The sequence below is a fragment of the Cotesia typhae genome, unplaced genomic scaffold (assembly GCF_013202065.1).
Source record: "Cotesia typhae breed Kobodo isofemale line unplaced genomic scaffold, CoteBio_Ctyphae contig_119, whole genome shotgun sequence".
Taxonomy (NCBI): domain Eukaryota; kingdom Metazoa; phylum Arthropoda; class Insecta; order Hymenoptera; family Braconidae; genus Cotesia; species Cotesia typhae.
In genome coordinates, this window is record NW_027423712.1 from 2,745,606 (window position 1) to 2,757,076 (window position 11,471).

The 11,471-nt window shown below is 29.3% G+C and overlaps 1 pseudogene; it reads left to right on the forward strand.

The window, feature by feature from the left end:
• The first annotated feature begins 7,286 nt into the window (after positions 1-7,286).
• On the forward strand, positions 7,287-8,585 carry LOC141529492 (uncharacterized; annotated as a pseudogene).
• The last annotated feature ends 2,886 nt before the right edge of the window (positions 8,586-11,471 follow it).

Here is an 11,471-nt window from a genome sequence, read left to right on the forward strand (position 1 = left end):
AACTGTAAGTATTAAAATGAAAAATAAAATAAATATATCTGTCAAAATTGAGCCGTAAAAAAAATTTGATTTACAAAAGACAGTATAGATTTGTCCATATATGCATGCACCGACACTACATGGATATATGTATGTACGTATGTATTCGTATGTAGATAATAGTACAGTGACCTGGTATAAGTGACGAGATCGCACTACGCAGCGTCCAATTTTCCGATGGCATTGGATTTATATTCAGCAAAATATACGATTTATTGCTGGCTATCATGTAGTAAAAAGAAAAATTAAAAGTTATCCAGCAGAAGAATAAAATATATAACTACCGGGTAAAAAATATCAATAAAATAAAAAACAGAAAACCCCGAGTGAAATAAAAGGTTGAATTAAATAAAAAATACGGGAACAATAAAACTCGGGCACGCGACGATCCTCAGTAGTATTGTACGTATTGTGCGGGATACGATCCCATTTAATTTATTTTCTGGTTACCTATAGAAATTTTTATTTACCATTATTGTTATTATGATTATTATTATTTGCAAGTACAGATGCGTATGGCTTCGTATTGTTGGTATTGTGATTATGTATTGTTTATTATTGTTGTTTTATTACCTCTGATGATCGATTTCCGTGCAAATTATTTTTCACTGTTAGTGGCCCATTTCTATGCACATTTATTATTAATTACTTGGTTTTTTACAGCAGTCATAATGAAATTATTCTATTGGGGTAAAATTTATATAAATGTAAATTAGAACTTCTCGTAAAAAAGTTGAACTTTTGAATGAAATGAAAAAAAAATTTGGAAAACGGTTGACTCTAAAGGCCATCCCTGCAACTTCCCGCAAGTTCAGTTATTACGCGTTTGCAATTTTGCCGCTTTTGCAATGTTTTTTAACTCTTCGAGTTCAAAAATTTATTGTCATATTTTGAGCTCTCCAAGCTCAAAAATAAGCTGTTTGGTACTTTAGAGCTCTTCGAGCCCAAAAGTCTAATAAAAGTTTGATGAAAAACGATTTTTTTCATTTTCAAACTGCTATAACTTTTAATTTAGTAAACCGATTTTCACGCGGTTTGCAGCAATCGATGCAATTTTTTACGTACTATAAATAATATGTTAACATAAATTGATCAGATGTAAAATTTTAGTTTTTTGTTAAAAAATTCAATTTTTTAGATTTTTTAGATTTCTTTCGTTCACGATATCTCCCGAACGAATGAACCGATTTTGACGCGGTTGGCGGTGGTCGACGTCGTTTTTGAAGGTTGAGAGCTAATTAGTTTTTAGAATCGATCGGTAGAGCCGTTTAAAAGTTATTCCAAAAAAACCACTTTTATAAAAATTTTTTTTTGCAGTTTTTTTAAGATTTTTTGGAATCTACCCATCCGAATCGGTTTAAATTTTCAGGAATTCTAAGTTTGATGGAACCTAATCGAATGCCACCAACTGCGTTTTGATCGGTCGAGCCGTTCAAAAGTTATAAGAGGGTCACATACTTACACAAATACACACACACACACATCTATACAGACATAGTGACACCCTCTCGGGAACCCTCGAAATGGCTTCCTAGGACTTTAAAACGTCGAGATCTGTTGAAAACTCGATTTTTGCAAAACGGAGTAAAACCAATCATTTCCAGATTTTTAAAAATTTTTAATTTTCTTGGCGGGAAATTAAAAATTAACAGCTAAGAAAAAACATGAATTTTTATCTATAAATATATGAAAAAATTTATGAGTGAATGATTTTTAATTAATTTAATTTCTCTTAAAGTGAAATTCAATATATTTATTACAAAAAATAAATTAATGCGACCTAATGTTGCTAGAAAGAAACGTTTTATTGTATCTAAGATAACTACAACGTTTTTTACTTTTAAATTAGAAAAAAAATATGAAAAATCATACAAATGGATTTATTATGATAATATTTTTTTCTCAGCGCAGGAAAATATTTAACTGTAAAAATTAACTTAGCGTAATAATATAAATAGAGCACTTTAGCGCTCATTATTCGAGACATGTAAGAGTTTTAAAGTTTATTGGCAGCAAAAATAAAAAAATACATTGATGTGTGATATGTATGTGCTGAGTATGTATTTTTTTTTTTGTGTTTTTGATAGTACGTATTCCTGGTAGATAGCGCACTGTGAGCTATACAATAGAAAAAAAAAAAAATAGAAGTAAAAAAGAAGCGAGTAATACTAGAACTTGGAGAGCCTGTCCAAACTGTCACCATCGAATGTTCAAATCGCAAATTAAATTGTCCGAGAGCAGGTAACGGTTGACGAGCGTTAAAGAGAGTGAGCGAGAAACTACCACGGACTGTTTTAACTCTTCAGTCTCTCGTTTTTAAAATTCTCACCGATATCTGAATATAATTCATCACGTACTACTCCGACTATTTCATTGTAAATTCGTACACAACTGAAATAACAAGATTAATAATTAGATTTTCAATGATTTACTATAGACAGTTTAAACTTTTTAGCTAACAACAAAATTTTATTCGAAAATATCATTAAACGTTCAACAATCCTCGGAGTTTTTACAAAAGTTGCCTTTCTAATTGAGATTTATCTTTGATTTTCTCCAATAAATACAGCTTAATACTTTACATTTCAAAGGATGTTGATGAAAAATGAGAGCAAATAAAATTTTATTGTTTTAACAGGTTTCATCATCTAGTTATCTTTTCTCAAAAATTTAAAACCTTTTATTAAATATTTTAGACAAATACTAACAATTTATCTTTCAAAAATAATTAATCTAAATCATTTTAATTTTAATTTTTTTTATCAGATTATTATCATACTTATCACAAATTTCATCTAATTCCTTAAAAATCAACATGAATATTTTACTTCAAAGAAAATATTCTTAGCTAAGAAATATTTTTTAAAAATATAAAATAGCTCAACTCAAATAAATTTTTTTATTTAAATGATTTAAATAATTAAGAAGAGAAATTATATTTCTTATTTTACTTTCTAAATTGAAAAAACCTCTTTATAAACTAACTAGTACTGTGCTTTTAAACAAAAAAATTTTATTTTCATTTAAGAATAAATTATTTTCCAAAAAAAAAAAATAACATCTTATTTTTATTTTAAGATGTCAAGTCAAATTTTTATTATAATTAATTCAATAAAAATTTATGGAATTAAGAAAATGAACTTTTTTAATCAAATCAACTTTTTTGTCGGTGAATAGTATTAAAAAAAAAAACTTATTAAAATATCAATTTAAAACTTCTGTTCTCCGAGAAGGATTAGAAAATTCAATTTTATATAGTTTAGAAACAAAAAAAAAAGCGAGACAAAAGTTCGAATGTCAATAACAAAACTTTGACAAATGAAAATAAACAAAAATTGGCAGAAACTTTCAGACATATGTAATTATCAAATATTTAAATTTTTATCTCGTTTGCCGAGTTTGTTGAAATGTAATGTAAATTAAACAATAGAATAAAAGTAAAATAATTTAAAAAGTGGTGAAACTCGTGCATATTTGCGTCCTCATTGAATTTCTCTCCGGGTCACAAAGAAGCATTCCACGGGTCCGTTAAAGACCAATGAGGACATTTTGCGGCGTTTTTAAGCACTACATGCCTTGCCAGGAAGCAGTGCATGGAAAAAGCAAGAATAAAACGAAGAAAGTAAGCATCGGAGGCGAGTTTTACAATGTGCAAAATTTCGTTGCTCCTACTTGGTTGGCTCAGTTCAATGTTGAGCTTGCTGGCTCCGGTACCGAGCAACCAACAAATTAAAATGAAACGACCGTAGTGTGCGACTTAAAAGTAAGACTTTAAGTATCATGCGTCGGAGCTGCTGTGAGAGGATAACTGAGAGAGTAATAAACCCCTTAATACGTTTGTATGTAGTATATAGTCCATGGAACATAGATATATAAATATATGAAGAATAGGATGATAAAAGAGGAGTTAAAAGAGGGTACGCCTTTCCTGAACTGGTGTTGCTCTATATACAAATATACTGAGATAAATTCCGTCTTGATTACCACCAACTAATTGTTTCCAATGCTACTTTCAAAAATAATTCTCGCACAAGTCTCCGCGATAATTGCGCTCACTTTCCTTTTATTTCCTTTCTCTATTTTATTTTGACTAATTTATATCTCTTAATTACTTTCAGCTTTATTTTATTCTCATATACTTTATTACTTAATTAGCTCATGATTTATGATTTCAGCTACTTAATTTTCACACCACGTTTTATTTTTATTCCTGATAATTTGAATAATTTATTATCTATATTTATATAGTTTATATTAAAAAAAAAAAAATGTTTTCAAATTTTTTTATTATAAATTTAAAATGCTAAACTAGCTGTTACCCGCTCGCTTCGCTGGGCATTTTATAGAATTGCATTTTTAGATCTAAACTTAAAATTTAATTAGAGTATTGTTTTGACTTTCACAAATTCCAAATTTCATCGAATTAGCATATACTTTTTATCCATGTAATTATTCCAGCTAATATTCATTGTAACTTTCAATGTGCAATCATTATAATGTTTGCGAGGCTTTTTTTCAAAAATGAAAAATAATTGACACCAAGAAAAAAATTTGAAATGAGAATTTAGAGTCTAAGGGAGCTATAGCTTGGAAATTAAAAATTTTTAATGTTAACACCCACCTTCGCAAACCCCTGTGAGATGAGCTATCGTAAAATTTGCCTATAGACTTTTTCTACATCTCTTACAAAAGATTCCTACCAAATTTGAAGTCGATAGGAGCAATAGTTTAAAAACGGGAATTTTTCATTGCTAACGCCCCCGCAACCCCCTTTGTGGGTGGAATTTTGTAAAATCCGTTCTTAGCTGGCCTCTACTCGGCGAAAGGAATATTCCTGTCCAATTTCAAGTCTCTAGGTCTTATAGTTCCAGAGATATCGTGATGAATGACTCTATCTATAAAAAGTCTCCTATATATCTGTAGATTTACATTTTCCGATTGACAATTTTTATAATTTAAGTAACGTTAATTACTTTGAACAAAAGATCAAAAAGTCGTAATTGTTTTTTAAGAAAATAGCATGTTGTTGATGAAGACAAGCCTTTATATTTAGCGCAGCGCATGTAAAGATAAAGAGCAATTGAGAAAGAAGTGCTCGGGGAGAATTCCAGCAATGCAAGTACGGAAAATGTTGGCAAGAACCATTCAAAGTGAATATGACCATTCCTTTTATCTTTTTGTTTCAGACTCGACTCTTCATTCTTCATTCTTTCCTACTTCGTTCGTCATTCCTCTCTCTCATTACATTCTCTAGAATATTTTTCAGCCTTTCATCTACTAAAGCCCTTCTTCCGGCACTCGACCCTCACTTTAACTATTTTCACTCATTTTTAATCCGATCCTACACTACGGCATACGTTATCCATAGCAATTGACTTTTCTACCGACTCACTGTTTTTTGTCTCTCATATTTATTTTTTAAAAATTCTCCCTCTCATTACTTTTCACATTGTATACTGCCTGAACTCTACTTCACCTGATTCAGACTCTTCGCTTATTTTCATAGAGCGGAAAATCATGCTGGACTTATGCGAGATTAACTTGTTCTGTATTGTTACTATAAAAAAATGATTTAACATTTATGACTATTCTTGATATTCTAAACTATTTTATATATATTGTTGAAAAATAACAAATAACTTTTTGATTTAAAAAAATGTTCTTGATCCAAGAAAATTAGATAAAAAAAACACTAAATGTCTTATTTGAAAATTCATTTTCTTAGCATAGAAAAATTCTACATCGCCAATCAAGCATGTATTATCTTCGATTAATGCAATAAATTTTTTCAGTGAAAAACACAATTCTCTTTAACTAAGAATAATTTTGTTTTCCTTAAAAAATTTTATATCCTCAAAGTTTTTTTGATTAAAAATAATTAAAAAACCAATCTCATAACAGAAATTCGAGTATAGTTAATTTCTTAAAATCAATCAGTAATATCTTTAATCAACTTACTGCGTATCTTAATCCTCAACGAATAAATTAGGGCATTTCATAACACAACAACAAATTTTTTAACTTTAAGATTTTTTATGAAACTAAAAAAATTGCGTTAAATACTGCCAACCGCGTGAAAATCGAGTGATTCATTTAAAAGTTAGTGCGGTTGAAAATTTTAAAAATATTGTTCTATGATACTTCTATGCGACTTTTGAGCTCGAAGAGCTCAAAAACGTCATTAATGCAGTTTTATGCACCTAGATATGGAATTAGCGGGAAGTTGCACGGAAGGCCTTCAGGGTCTACCGTTTTTCTAATTTTTTTATTTTACATTGGCAGCGAAAGGACCTCCTTAACAAACTTCCCGTCAACTTTTGCCAGAAAAATTTTTATCTGTTAAAGGTTTGAAAGCAACTAAGGCTATAAGAATATGAACGAGAAGCATAGAATTATTTAACAATTAATCGGATGAATTACAAAAATATCGTTTTGTAACGAAGTTGCGAAAAACCGAAAGTGATATTTCGTTGAATGATTTTTCTGTTATTAATTGGTTTACTGATTTATTGATTTTTTTTTTATTTAAATCAAAGCCTTTCTAAACAGATAAAAAAAAATTTTCATTTTTGTAATAAACGTTTCCAAAATTTGTGATAACAATTAATTGAAATGAGACTAATTGAATTCTAATATCGTTTCAAGTAACACAAAATTTTCTAACGAAAATAAATAAAACCCTTAAACTTTTACAATGAAGAAAAGTGCAAAAAATTCTAATGAAATTAATAAATCTAATATAAAAATATGTTTTTTTTTTTCCAAATCTTTTTATGAAACGATACTTGAGTAAAATAAATTAACTGCTTAAAAAAATATTTTTAAAAGATAGACTTTGAGGATATGAAGAACATTACATAAGTTAAAAGACTATTTTTAATCGAGTGAATGACCCGATTAATCGATTAATCAGTCACTCACTTAAAAAATTAACGACACCACAACCAATCAGGTGAAGACGATGATCAATTATGTAATTCTCGAAGTAATCATATAATAATAACTACCTGATTACAAGTTTAAATTGTTGTCGACGATCCCAAAAATGATTTCTATTACACGTGGTCATAGGCGGAGTTTTGAAGGAGAAGCAAGAAGGGGCACTCCTTCTATAAAAAAAATGCCCTAAAATGAGAAATTCCAAGGGAATAGTCAAAGATTTTTTTGTATAAATAGCCGAGACTGACGGGTCATAGTCAATCAAGTCTTCAAGTTTCTTTCAAAGAATCAACTAATTCTAAGTCACAATGAACGCTCAAGTATTTTTCATTGGTGCTCTTGCTTGCTACGCAATTAGCCAGGTAAAAACAAAATTTACTTTTTATATTTAATATTTTAAATAAAGTATTTCATATAATCTTGTTAAATCAATGAAATTTTCATATGATTTAAATTTCAACAAAAAATTGTCAAAAAATTTATATTTTGACAGTTGATGCGTATGGACGTATATATAAATGATATAAAATGACACTGAAGTTGGCAGACATAAAAAATTATTTCAAAATTTTATAATAATGCAATTATTAAAAAAAAAAAATTAATTAAAAAGTTTCACATGTGAAAATTAATTAAAAAGTTTCACATGTGAAAATTAATAAAAATTTCAAGTGAAAAATTTTAAAAGCATTTTTTTATTGTAATTGATTTGTTATTAAAATTTTTAAAATTGACATCTGACGGCTAACTTCAGCATTATGACATAAAAAGCAAACTATTGATAAGACAAATATTCGCAGAAATTATCAAAAAATTTTTTAAATCAAAAAATTGCTATTTTGACTTTACATAAGTCGTTTTGATAATTTTTGTACAGATAAATTGTTCAACTTATTTAATTTTTTCATTTTTCCATCTGACTAATCGGAATTTGTAGAAAAAAAAATACTATCTGCGACAAAATTTAAACAAACTTTTAAATTGATTTTGAATTTATTTAAAATCAATTGATTTTTGCGACTTATTTTTCTTTTTCAATTGAAGCTTGATATATAATGATTAAAAAATGGAAAATTTGGATTTATCAAACTTTTCTTAACATTGTAATTTGTTTTGTGCAGATAAGTACATCTCCAGTGCGAGACAATGGTCGTAATCAACCTGAATCTTACAAAGAAACGGGAAATCTTCATATCTGAATGATTTCACCTGATGGAACCCAAAGCATAATAAAACCTCAAGACGTACTTTCTTTAAAGTCCGAACTCGAAAAAAACGCTGAAAAAATGATCTTGTACAAATTGGTCGACGGAAAAGGACTTTATTACCTATTGACGGATCATCAATTGCAACGCTTGGTCGACTTCGAAGTGATTGCTGTCATATCGGGTAATGAATCCGACATACTGAAAAATCCAGGTTTTGGACATAGAATGGTAATTCTCGAAAAAGACGGAACATTGAAATCATTCATTTACAATTTAACACTTATGGAAGCAGTGCACCAATTGCCACAAAATTACCCCTACAACTTCTCCACTTCGAAGAATGCTTATCATACAGCTTTCCAGAACTCAAATCCATCCAAAATAGATTTTCGAGTTTAATTAAACTATCACAATACTTCCATGAAACATCATTCGTCATATTTATCATAGACTTTATATTTATTAATTATACGATATAATCATTACTATTCAGCTGTATCACCATTATGTCCATTTTATATTATATCATTTTTTTTTTAAGATATTTGATGTAAGCAAATAATAATAATAATAATAATAATAATAATAATAATAATAATAATAATAATAATAATAATAATAATAATAATAATAATAATAATAATAATAATAATAATAACAATAAATAACTACAAAGAAGTAGCAAACTTAATCAACCTTGGAGCGAACGTAAATTCAATATGTCACTTCCCTCCAAAAAAAAATACAAAAAAAAAACACAAATTGTACTGCATTACATTTCGTAGTCTCCAAAGGAAATAAGAAGATTTAATTGTATACACAAAGTATATGTGAAACATATTTGAACTATATTCAAAATATATTTGCATATATTTCTAGCAAGCTACCCGCGGGTAAGAAGGCCTAAGTGAAAGAAATGCTATTTAAAATAACCGCTTCCGCTAAAGACTTCTCTAGTAGAAGCGTCTAGCATCGAAATATCGCTACAAGTCTATAGAGTCCCGATACAACGTTCCTTGTCTTCTATATTTCATCATCCATCATATGCTATCCTAAGAAACGATTTGAGTAAATGGTAAACATTTTTTATAATTTTATATTTAATAATTTCAAATCAATGTTCTAATTTTTATCAACATCTTTAAAAGTAGTGTTGCTCAATTTGAGTGATGATTGATCTCTAATACCAATTTTATCTAGTATAACTATTTTCGGTATGTATAACCCGTAGGCCTTATTACCCTATCGTAGTAAAATAAAGCCTATTCGCAATGTTTTTGAAAAAATTTAATTTTGTGTTTGTTTATAGTGAAAATTACCATTACTCCATTATATTTTATGGCTTATGTATTAATTTAAAAATTAATGATACATTACAATAATTTAATGCAATATTTTCGATTTTTTTCAAAATCTCCCTTAGCTAGGCTTTATTACCCACCGTTATCTTATATTTCAAATGTAAGCAAATTATATTTGATTTACTGAACTTTTGGCGTCTTTGATATACAAGAAACATATTTCAAATAAAAGTAAAATATATTATCAATATATTTATTTTCTATGATAAATATAAGTTATGAAATATAATAGGAACATGTGAAAAATATACTTACTGTGTATGAAGAATACAAGCTGCAAAATATATTCAAAATATATCCGAATTATAATTTTTTTGTGTGAAAAGTATATTAAAAATATACGGAAATTATATTTAAAATATATGCGTCATGAGTCATGCACTGGGTAACTTATTGATTTAAATAAACATTGACTCTGGTCAGTTTCTGGTGCATCCAAAAATTTCGAACATTTAAGATTTTAGTACATATTTCAAATACACTACTGGAAAAAATTAAGGGATCAAAAAAAAATTCCAAATTTTTCGGTAGTTTTCAACAGGCCGTAACTTTGAGATGCAAGATAATGCACGTCCACACACAGCCAACATTACCCGGCGCTTCTTTGAGCGGCATGACATCACATTGTTGCGACACCCAGTAATGAGTCCAGATCTCAACCCCATAGAGCACGTTTGGGACATAATGGGCCGTCGGTTGCGCAGAGAGTATCCAAATTTGCAGAACTTAGCTGCTTTGGAGCGCGCGCTTCAGCACATTTGGAATACCATTCCGCAGCCTCAAATTACCGTCTGCATAAACATGGCTGAACATTTGAGAGCCGTTATTGAAAACAGGGGTGGTAATATCCGGTATTGAACCAACAAAAACCTTCAGAGAATGAGTTTGGAGTCATTAAATACGGTGGAACTGACGAGCCACCGGGTCTCAATTCTCCTGAAATACCTCACACACACACACACACACACACACACACACACACACACACACACAAGCGTAAATCCGACCGCGCGACCTCCACGTGGTACGCTTTGGATAACACTAATGCCGGCGGTAATTGTTTTCTTATCAACTTTTCAAAAGAAAAATTTCAAAAAAATTTTTTTTTTTTTTTTTTTTTTCAATTTAAGCACTTTCTGGAACAAAAATGTGGAAAAAGCTCGAAAAAACAATTTTTTTTCTCATTTTTAAAAATTATGAGCTTTTCAGAGCAAAAAACGTTTAATTTTTTCAAAAATTCGATCAAGTGAAACAAAAAAACGGCTGGCTGGATTAATTTGATTCTTTGTAGGGTTTTTGTGGACATATTGAACTGTAAAAGGCACACTTAACATTAGTGGTTTCCTCAATATTTTCGATCCAGCGCTTGATTTTCCAAAAACCACTAAAAGCCCTTTTTTGTTGCATTTTCAAATTCATGTGACGGAAAGAAAAAATTTTTTTCGAAAAAACAATGGACAGTCGTTAAGGGGAATTCATTCAAGTTCTTGAAACCCACCTTTAACTTTCTGTGCGATCATTGGTTGCTGAGATATCGATAATCAAAGACAAAAAGATCCTTTTCCATTTGAAGACCGATATCTCAGCGAAGAGTGGACGTATCAGGGTGTTTAAAAAAAGAAATTAAAGCTAAATGAACAAAGTATCCGATCCTTATGGTGGTTAAGCTAAAAAAATTTTTTCCACGCTCGTAGACCAAAAAAAAAAACTAAAAAAATTTTGAGAATTTTTTTGTTGCTGGTTTTTCTACGATTACTCAGAAACCGCGGAGGCTACAAAATTTTGAAGTTCTAATCCAAAAACTAGACACTTGGAGCTACAATTTCCTTTTTTTTTATTTCCTGTACGACCATTTCTCTCAAAGTTACGGCCTGTTGAAAACTACCGAAAAATTTGGAATTTTTTTTTGATCCCTTAATTTTTT